The following is a 9,656-nucleotide window of genomic DNA, read 5'->3' as shown; positions in this document are numbered from 1 at the left end:
CTCTGGAGGCAGTCTGAAAAGGGTAACCGGTCTCTGCGGGTCTCGGGAAGTTTTCTCCTGTGGTCCTGGCGCCCTCTCTCGGGCTCCTGCCTCAATATCACCCCGTCCAGTTTCCTCCCCGAGAACTTTAGGCTCTTTGGGACCTAAACTATTTATGTTCCCTTTATGAGGTACCACCTTTCTCTGTAAACACTGAGATCCCCACTAGCGTATACATATGTACACGCACTGGCTGATCCTCCAAGATCTGCCGAGCTAACAAAACAGCAGATACGCAACGGGGACTGGGGGAACAAAATTCTCCTTTACCACCCCTTCCTCCATTGGTCTCCTTTCCAAGCAGCCTTCCTATTATTTTTTTTTCCTTTTTAAAGATTTATTTTTTAAATTATGTAGATGTGTCTGTGCATGCCGCAGATCCCCCTAGACTGGAGTTAAGGAGGATTGTGAGCCAAATCGAACCGGCTTTCCCCTAACCTCTGAGCCATCTCGCCAGTCTCCTCATATTTTCATAAAGTACCGTGCTCTTTACGTCCTCTAACGAGGAAAGGGACTCACAAAGTGCGTATGGCCCAGAAGTCATAATTCGGGCATCGGCCCAGTGTTCCGATTTTCTGGTTTCAAGAAAAAAAAAAAATATTCCGAGCTTTGAACGGAATATTCAACACCTGCAGCTTGGACGTCGAGGCCCTCAGGAGGAGAAGCCGGCCAGGTCCGGCTGCTGGCCCTCGTGCCATCGGAAGTCTGGGCCAAGGATGCGGGTTCGCTTCCCGGAGCGGACGGCAGCCTCACGGTCGCTCTGTTCGCCGCCAGGCCCGTCTGCGCGTGCGGGGGGAGGGCCGGCCGGAGCGAAGCCTCGCGGAGGACGCCGCCCCTCCCCCGCGGGCTCGGCCGAGCGAGCCTGTCTTCGTAGAGTCCTACCGGATCCTTCGGTCCCCCGAGTCTGGCTCGTAGCCCTGAGTCCGGTCAGAAGTTGCTGGAGGCTGGGGTTCGAGCGGCGCCCGCTGGCGGCGGATGCGCATGCTCCACCGACGCCTTGCCGAGTCTAATAGAGCCTTCGCAAGGCCGCCACAGCGGAGCTCCAGTGGCGCAATCGGTTAGCGCGCGGTACTTATACAGCAGTACATGCAGAGCAATGCCGAGGTTGTGAGTTCGAGCCTCACCTGGAGCACAGTCTTTTTGGAGCTAAGCTTCACAGTTATTTTATATTTGTATAGGAGGGAGTTAGGCTCCCTTTAGTCTCCTCGCTTCCTGTCTCAGGCAAAGCGGAAAACAGCGCGCTGTGAAGCTCTGCATTGTTTCCGGAGCTGCTCTGTAACTACTTCGCAGCATCCCGCAGTGGAATCCAGTGGACCGCCTACTACCCTTCCTGGTCCTTAGGCCGCTGTTTAAACCGCATCAGGACCCCGGATGCAAACAGTGGTCCCCAGGGCTCTATGATGCCGGCGGCTTCCTGCGAGCGCGGAGAATACTCCGCAGCTCCCGCCGCTGCCCCCTCCCGAGCCCGGATCCAACCCACTGCTTCCGGGTGGCTCCCCAGGACCAAATGGACTCGGAGTGTGAGACCCTGGGTGACCTGCTCCATTCCCTGGCACTAGCCCCCTCCCACCCCGCCTGCAGCTGCTCCCACCCCGACCCCGGTTCAAGGCACCCTGCCCTCCCCCTGCGTTTGCAGTTGGGGACAAATGTCTGGGAAATTTCCATTCTCTCTTCCTCTGCTATGACTTTGGAATGGTGACCACTAGAGGAGCCTCTTGTCCTCTCAGCCAGCAGCCACCCTAGCTCTGCATCGAGCCTAGAGAGATGTCAGGAGTCCCTCAGCTCACCTAATCCTCATGCTCAATGCCACACCCTCCCATGCCTTCGGCCCAGTGACTCAAGCTTAGGAGGACGGAGGTTTAGTTCCGCTTAAGAAATCCATTCCAAGTCTGAAAACGAATGTAAGCGCTGTGGAAAATATAAAGCTTGCTTATTAAAACAAGCAAACAAACAAATGGGTGGAAGAAATGACTCGGTGTTTTAAAGGGCACTGCTCTTGTCTGCGAACCAGGAATTCAGTTCTCAGCAGCCACATGGGGCAGCTCCATGTAACTGACAACCTGAGTCTGATCCCTGAATTCAAGGTAGAAGAAGAAAACCCAGCTCCCAAAAGTCATCTTCTGAGTTCCATATGAACACTGAGGCACATACATGCGTGGCACACACACACACACACCCCTATACATACACACATACACACATACATACATACACACATACATACATACATACACACATACATACATACACACATACACACATACATACACACATACATACATACATACACACATACATACATACACACATACACACATACATACATACATACATAACATATTCATACATACATACATATATTCATACATACGTACATACATACATACATACATACACACATACATACATACACACATACATACATACATACATGCACATATTCATACATACATACATATATTCATACATACGTACATACATACATACATACATACATATATATTTGTTTTTGAGACAGAGTGGCGGTCTGAATATACTCGGCCCATGGGAGGAAGCACTATCAGGAGGCATGGCCTTGTTGGAATAGGTGTGGGCTACTTTTTGGAAGTTTGTCACTGCGGAGGTGGGCTTTGAGGTCCTATGTTTAAGCTCCGCCCAAGGCGGAAGAGACCCTCCTCCTGGCTGCCTGCCAAGACAGTTTTCTGTTAGCTGCCTTTGAATCAGGCCTTAGAACCCTCAGATTTTTCTCTAGCACCATGTCTGCCTGGATGCTGCCATGCTTCCCGCCATGACAATAATGGTCTAAACCTCTAAGACTGTAAGCCAGCCCCAAATAAATGTCATCCTTTATAAAAGTTTTCTTGGTCATGGTGTCTCTTCACAGCAATGAAACCCTAAGACATAGGGTTTCTCTGTGTAGCCCTGGAACTCTGTGTACAGACCAGGCTGGCCTTGAACTCACAGAGATCCACATGCATCTGCCTCCCTAGTGTTAGGAGTAAAGGCGTTGTTGCCACCACCATCTGGCTCATATATATTTTAGTCAAGTAAGAATATCTATGGGAAAATGCTTAATAAACCCCAAATACCATGGCACAATTATCACCAGACAAGGATTGGGCTGTGCTCAATGGACAGTGGCTTCAAGAAGGAAGGCACATAAGAGCTATAAAGGAAGGAAACACCATAACCAAACAGCTCCCAGCAGGACAGAATCCTGATGTACCCCAGGCTGGCATCAGCTTAGTGGATGGCTCAGATGAGCCCATCAGTGCTCTGAGTGACACCCCGAGGGAGGACAGATCTGGTAGGATCTGAAGGCAGAGTATAGTCAATCTAGGGACAGATGTTCCTGGCAAATGACAAGGTGTGCTTGACGGATTGACGTAGTGTGCAGTTCAGAGTTTAGTGTGCAGTTCAGAGTTTAGTGTGCTGGCGGCTGTTATCATGGAGATCTGAGGGTTCAGTTGTGTGTGACCTCAGCTGTGACAGCAATTGCTAAGAATGTCAGCTACTAATGTGTTACCATTGCATGGTGTGATGTCAGGGGGGCCTCAGGACAGACAACCTGTATGTAGAACAAATGGAGCCTGGGGACAAGCGTCATTTGGCTTGCTAGAACCAGCTTACAAAATATTTACATTTTAAAAGGACAATTTACATTCATAGTGGGCATAATTCACAGAAATGAATCCTTCAGAAAGACCCTGCTTTCTAACTTCTAGTGAAAACTTGGGAGCTCACTTGGGGCCCTTGTTTTCTTGACGGTGCATTGGCTGTCTCTCTTAGGATGTCTTTGTAGTCTTCTGTTCCCACCATTCCTGATGCTATGTCTTAGTCTCCACAGAGGTGGGGACTAGCTGCCAGATTCACCCTGACTTAGTTCACTCCCTCTAGCTACTGACCGAGGGCCTGTGCCCTCCTGTTGAACGCCTGGTAGGTCAAAGTGCAGCTAGATGGCTTCAGTCTGTGTGGAAAAGCCCACTTAAAAGCAACAGCATGAAGCCAAAGCCCATTCTCTGCTACGTGAAAATTTCAAACATGCCCCAAAGTAGAGAAATGGCACAGTTAAGCTCTGAGTGTCCATGGCCGTGTGCAACATTGTTTCACCTCCATGTCCATGGCCGTGTGCAACACTGTTTCACCTCCGTGTCCATGGCCGTGTGCAACATTGTTTCACCTCCATGTCCATGGCCGTGTGCAACATTGTTTCAGCCCTCTGCCCACCACTCCAGTATGTCCAAGGAAATGCAAACTGTGCAGTAGTTAAGCAACAGATAAACTTTCTATTTTAATTTAATTTACTTATTAAACTTTTAAAATGTTTCTTTTATTTTATGTGTGTGTGTTGCCTGCATGTATGTATAGGTACCAAATGTGTGCCTGGTGCCCAGGGAGATCAGAGAAGGCCTCAGATCCACGGGAACTGGAATTACAGATGGTTGTGAGCTGTTATTCACGTGCTGGGAACTTACCTAAGTAGGATTCACTACAAGAACAGCAAGTGCTTAGACCATTCAGACATCTCTCTATCCTATTTATTTATTCTTGATAGGGTCCCATGTAGCTCAGGCTAGCTTCAAACTTGCTATGTAGGTAAGGCTTGCCTTGACTTTTTAATCATATTGCCTTCATCTCCCAAGTGCATGTACCACCATACCTGGCTCCCCGCTTTACTTTTCTCCCTCTGCCTCTTTCTTTCTCGTTTGGACAAGGACTTGGTGAGTAACTTAGCCTAGGTTGCCCACTTTAAGTCAGATATTCTCCCTCCCTCTCTATTACCCTCTCTCTGAAGTTCATTAAACACAAAACAATACCCTCCATCTTTACTGAGGTGGCTGACCATATCTGCTTCTGAACTGGAAGGCTGGACACATTCTTGTCTGCCAGCTCTAGGTGTTTGTGTACATGGACATCCTTCTTGGCTTCTGTTCTAAAGAATCATCTACAACAAAAGTACTTTGGATTTAAATGAGAGCGTTTATTAGAGAGTGGCAACTACAGAGAAACAATAGATAGATAGCAAAATATTATCAAATTAGGTACTTAAAACCTTCAGCAGAGGGGCTGGAGAGCTGGGTCAGAGGCTAAGCACCTGCTGTTTTCTCCGACAACCAGCGCAATTCCCAGCACCACATTATAGGGCTCACAACCTCCTTAGTTTGGGCTCCAGTTGCCCTCTTCTGGCCTTCTTGGGTACCTGCACTCACGTGTACAGACCTACCATCCCCAACACATAATTTAAAATTAAAAAAATCCATCTACTCCAGCAGAGACAATTGGAGTAGCCCAGTTGAGCGTACAAGCGTGAGGTAACACCATGAAATCAGTTTACAAACATCCAGCAGAAACTGACCGGGGAAGAGGGTGCCAGGTGGAGATGAGATAGTGTCCCAGACAGAGCAGACTATCCTTTTAGGAGAGGCTTCCAAGGGAAAAAACCCCGACCAACCAAATAGCAGCAGGCAGAAGCAGCACCATGACACCAGGTGCTTACAATCATCCAGGGGAAACTGAGGCAGCCAGTTGGCATTCCTAATGGAAAGAGTCCTCTGTGGCTTCTCCATGGCTGAACTGGCCGTGCCTGAACTTCTGGCTCCCTGTTCCCACGGCAGGCATTTTTATACCATGGGATAAGAGGGTCACTCCTGCTGTGTTGCGCACACTTCTTTTGTGTCCCCTTCGCCCTCGAAAAAGGACACGGAGGCAGTAATCAGGTATCACTACAGACGAGGCTTTACTTCTTGTAACAGCAAAAGCGGAAAAGACTCCAAGCCTGGGAAAGGCACTGTTATATATATCCTAGAGTGGCGGTTCACTTCTGATTGGCTGTTCACTCATCACCCATATTACGCCCCGGGATGGGCAGTGACTTTGGCGCGCCTTTTGCCTTTGCACCTGCACAGTCAATTGTTTACTAGTGGGAGGACAGGATGCCCGCGCCATCTTGGAATGGCGAATCACTGCGGCTCCCAACACTGCTGCACGTGGCTTACCCGTGAGCAGTTCTCAAGGACAGCATTTTTACTCTGGGTTTCTTTTGCTGCTCTCCCCTCTGACACAGAGATGGGTCAGTGGAGCTCATGCCCAAACAAGGGGTCTTATAGGACACGTTGAGACAAACATGTTTATACCGAAATGGAGAAGCCCACTCTGCCGACAGAGCCAGCTCCTTGGTGACCTCAAACAGCAAAAGGCAGGTTGCCAATATAATGTACATCGTAGCCTTCATCGTTGCCTAAAAAGGCTTCATAAAGGTCCCGCTGGCTATCCTTGGGCGTCAACATCATGACAGCTGTTGCAAGGGACTGAGGCTGAGATTGAAAGGAAAGTGGGATTAATTCTTTTAAACATACACTAATTCTCTTTGATCTCACTTGTTAACTTGATGTAGACTTGGTTGGCCTGGATCTCGTGCATGACCCTCCTGGCTCTGCCTCCTGAGTGCTGGGGTCCTGTCCTGCACCATCACACTTGACTGGTTCTCATATTTTGAAACATGTTAACAGATTCTTCTTCTAACCTAAGTACAACTGTATTGATTCCTTGAAATCCAACCACGGTGAGTTCTTTCTTCACGCTTCCCATACACGTATTTCATTTGGAAATTATGCCTGTGGCAGGGGTGGGGTAGCCTGGAGATATGGCTCAGTTGCTACTGTGCGTGTTTTAGTGTGCACAGAGCCTTTGATTTGACACCTCCAGCATCACAGGAAACAGGAGTGGTGGTGCAAGGCTGTAATCACAGCACCTGGGAGGTTGAAGGAGAATCAGAAGTTCAGGGTCTGGGTCAAAAGACTCAGTCTCAAAAAAAAAAAAAAAAAAAAAAACCAAAACCAAAAACAAACAAACAAACAAACAAACAAACAAAAAACAAAACCACGTGGGGAGGAGACATTGATTTCACTGTTGTACCAGAAGTCAATACAAGGTTCCCACCAGGCCCTGTATTCTCTGGAGCTGAGCCTGGCAGGAAGGTGCTACACCTGAAGCCATCGTGCTGGGCGGGCACAGTTGAATCGCCAGGGAGATCCAGGCGGAGAGAGGCTGGGAGAATGAAAGTGTTCTCACAGAGATCTGTCTGACTCTGCATGTGACGTTACCACTGTCCAAAGGTCCCACGTGTCTAAGCTGGCCTCTGCCCACTTACCTACCTATTACTCGGCCCTGACTGGTTGAGTGCAGCTGCACACCCCACCCCACCCCCGTTAACTCTTGCTTCGTATACTCTTGAGCATCTCAAACTCCATGTTTGGGGTGCTGTAGACACAGCCCTCGAAAGGCTGAAGAAGGAGAATTGCCACATGTTTAAGGCCAGGCAGAGCTGTATGGCGAGTGAGCATCACACTATCCAAGGCTGTCCCCTAGAACCCAGTCTCAGCCAATGGAGGGCCCAGATCACATTTATCCAAGCGCTAATGGTTCATCTCCCATCGTTCAGAGATTCGGGTCCATGGTGCCAGTCAGTAAGTCCACAGCACATGAGGAATGAACAGGGAGCACGATATAGAAGCAACACGTGGGCACAAACCCTAAAGCTAAGTCAAGAACTATTGCTCAGTTTTCACGCTGTGGGGTATGCTGGGCCTTGGACCCCGGGGCTTACTGTCTTCCTGAAGAGCGTGCCTTACACTGGGCTCTAGGGAGGACCACGCTGAGGAGCATTGCAGTGTAGCTGACAAACGCAGGGATACATGAGACCTGCCTGTACGCATGTGGCCATGCAGGCTCCCAGGTGCAGTCCTGGGCTTGTTGTACACCCAGGAAGCTGGATGTGGAAGAGAGGTAAGGACTAGGTGACCAGTTCTGAGAAATCCCCTGAGCCCCACAAACCAGCCACCCTAAACTGAATGAGTTCTGAGAGGGACTAGCAAACTGGTTTTTGGTGGGAGCTGAGGTAGGAAAGGTTCTTTTCCTAGGATGTGGATTTTAGCTTTTCTCAGTCCTGCCTTTGTACACTCTTGGGTTTCCTAGACACTCAACCCAGAAGGAAGGAGAAAAACAAAATACAGTTTTTAAAAAGTTTCATCTGTAAGTCTGCAGTGTACACGTGTGTGTGGGCTGCCCGTGCCTGTGAGTGTGTAAAGACCAGAAGAAGGCATTAGACCCCTATGTGCCGGATTAGAGGTTTGGGCAGGACATTGGCTTGTTATGTAGGTTCTGGGATCGAAACTCCAGTTGTCATGATGGTGTGACAGGTGTCATCTCTGAGCCGTTTCTCCCTGAACAACGGCACAAAGCCAACCACTACTATCTGCTTTCCCGAAACGTTTGCTAATCCCATTCTAGAGGAAGCACACTAAGACACCATAAGGTTATATAGCTGCTCAAGCTCAGAGGGGAGCTGGGAGTGAGGGAGTCTGCCTGACCCGGAACACTAGGCTTTAGTTGGATAGGTGTTTCTTTGGGCCTTTGGAAAAGCTGTGCCTGGCTGGTCAGTCTTTTACCACACGGTGGCGCTGCTTCCCTGCCCCAGAAGGTTTCTTAAAATGGGGCTTAGGCCATTGATTGGGATTTCATCCTCAGCCTGCAGGGCCTCCTAGGGCCCCTCTGTAGCTTTAACATGGACCATTTCTCTCCACATTCCCAAACACAACACCAGAAAAACATAGAGCAGCTCCCACACACTCTTTTAGCATAGGCTTGGGGTAGAAGAACCAGGTCAGAACAGGAGAGTCCCAAGTCCTGAGGACCCAATTAGATGAAAAGACAGACCGAGTGTCTCTGCCTGCTGACCACAGGCTGTCTTGTTGGGCCACTGGAGTGGTCCCCATGTGTATTCTCATTGTACCTACCATTTGGGAAAATAGCTATTTGTTTTCTCTCCAGATGTTTACATAGGAGTGTCCAAGGGCCTAGGCTGGGACCAGCCCTTTGAGATTCTCATCAAAAACAACTTCACAGCAATAAAACTTTAAGCCTTTTTCACAGCCCGGACCATATCTTCTTGTGACCTTAGCTGCTTAATGGTGGCCCTGGCCTGTGTGATATGAAGTTAGAACACAAATCTGGGTGTGCAGCTGAGTGTAAGTGCTGTGTGCAAGGCCCAGGTTTGATCCCTGGTACTGGAGGATACATGTATAGGGATATGTACATCTGAATGCAAAGGCTGCAGCTTAATTCTTGAGAATTTTCTAGAATAGGCCTCTCCAGGATATCCTTAGCTCCTTAGCATGGCAGAGGTTATCAAAGCACCCTGGAGAGCAGGTGGTCATGGGAAAGAGGGATGAAGAAGGATAGAGGGGGCTTTGTGAAGGGTGACGTAGAACAGGGGCCACTAAGGACGCTTACTTGACTTTATAGCTCTGCCTTTCTCTAGTCTCTGGACTGAGGGCTGAGGCAGAAATTCCCCTTTGAACATTTTTTTCCTCTCCACAGTCCTGAATTTTCATCTATAGCTGGGCCTGGCAGTTCATGCCTATAATCTCAGTACTTGGGATGCTGAAGGCAGGAGGATTGCTGTGAGTTAGTTTAAAGCTACTCTGGGCTACTCAGTGAGTTCTAGATGAGCCTAGGTTAGAGGATGAGACCCTGTTGGAAAAAAAAAAAAGAACAAAGATAAATAAATAAACAAAATATTTTGAATTTGCCAATTGGTCTCATAAAGTCAATTTAAA

At 48.7% G+C, this 9,656-nt stretch overlaps 1 non-coding gene across 1 annotated transcript; it reads left to right on the top strand.

Moving 5' to 3' along the window:
- The first annotated feature begins 1,078 nt into the window (after nucleotides 1–1,078).
- Nucleotides 1,079–1,171, top strand: Trnai-uau (transfer RNA isoleucine (anticodon UAU)). The gene is given in 2 exon segments: nucleotides 1,079–1,116; nucleotides 1,136–1,171. It is a non-coding gene; the product is annotated as a tRNA-Ile (tRNA).
- The last annotated feature ends 8,485 nt before the right edge of the window (nucleotides 1,172–9,656 follow it).

Source organism: Arvicanthis niloticus, unplaced genomic scaffold, assembly GCF_011762505.2.
Source record: "Arvicanthis niloticus isolate mArvNil1 unplaced genomic scaffold, mArvNil1.pat.X pat_scaffold_1281_arrow_ctg1, whole genome shotgun sequence".
NCBI classification, from domain to species: Eukaryota; Metazoa; Chordata; class Mammalia; order Rodentia; family Muridae; genus Arvicanthis; species Arvicanthis niloticus.
Note: the sequence above shows the minus strand (reverse complement) of the source record. Positions and strands in the feature narration are given on the sequence as shown.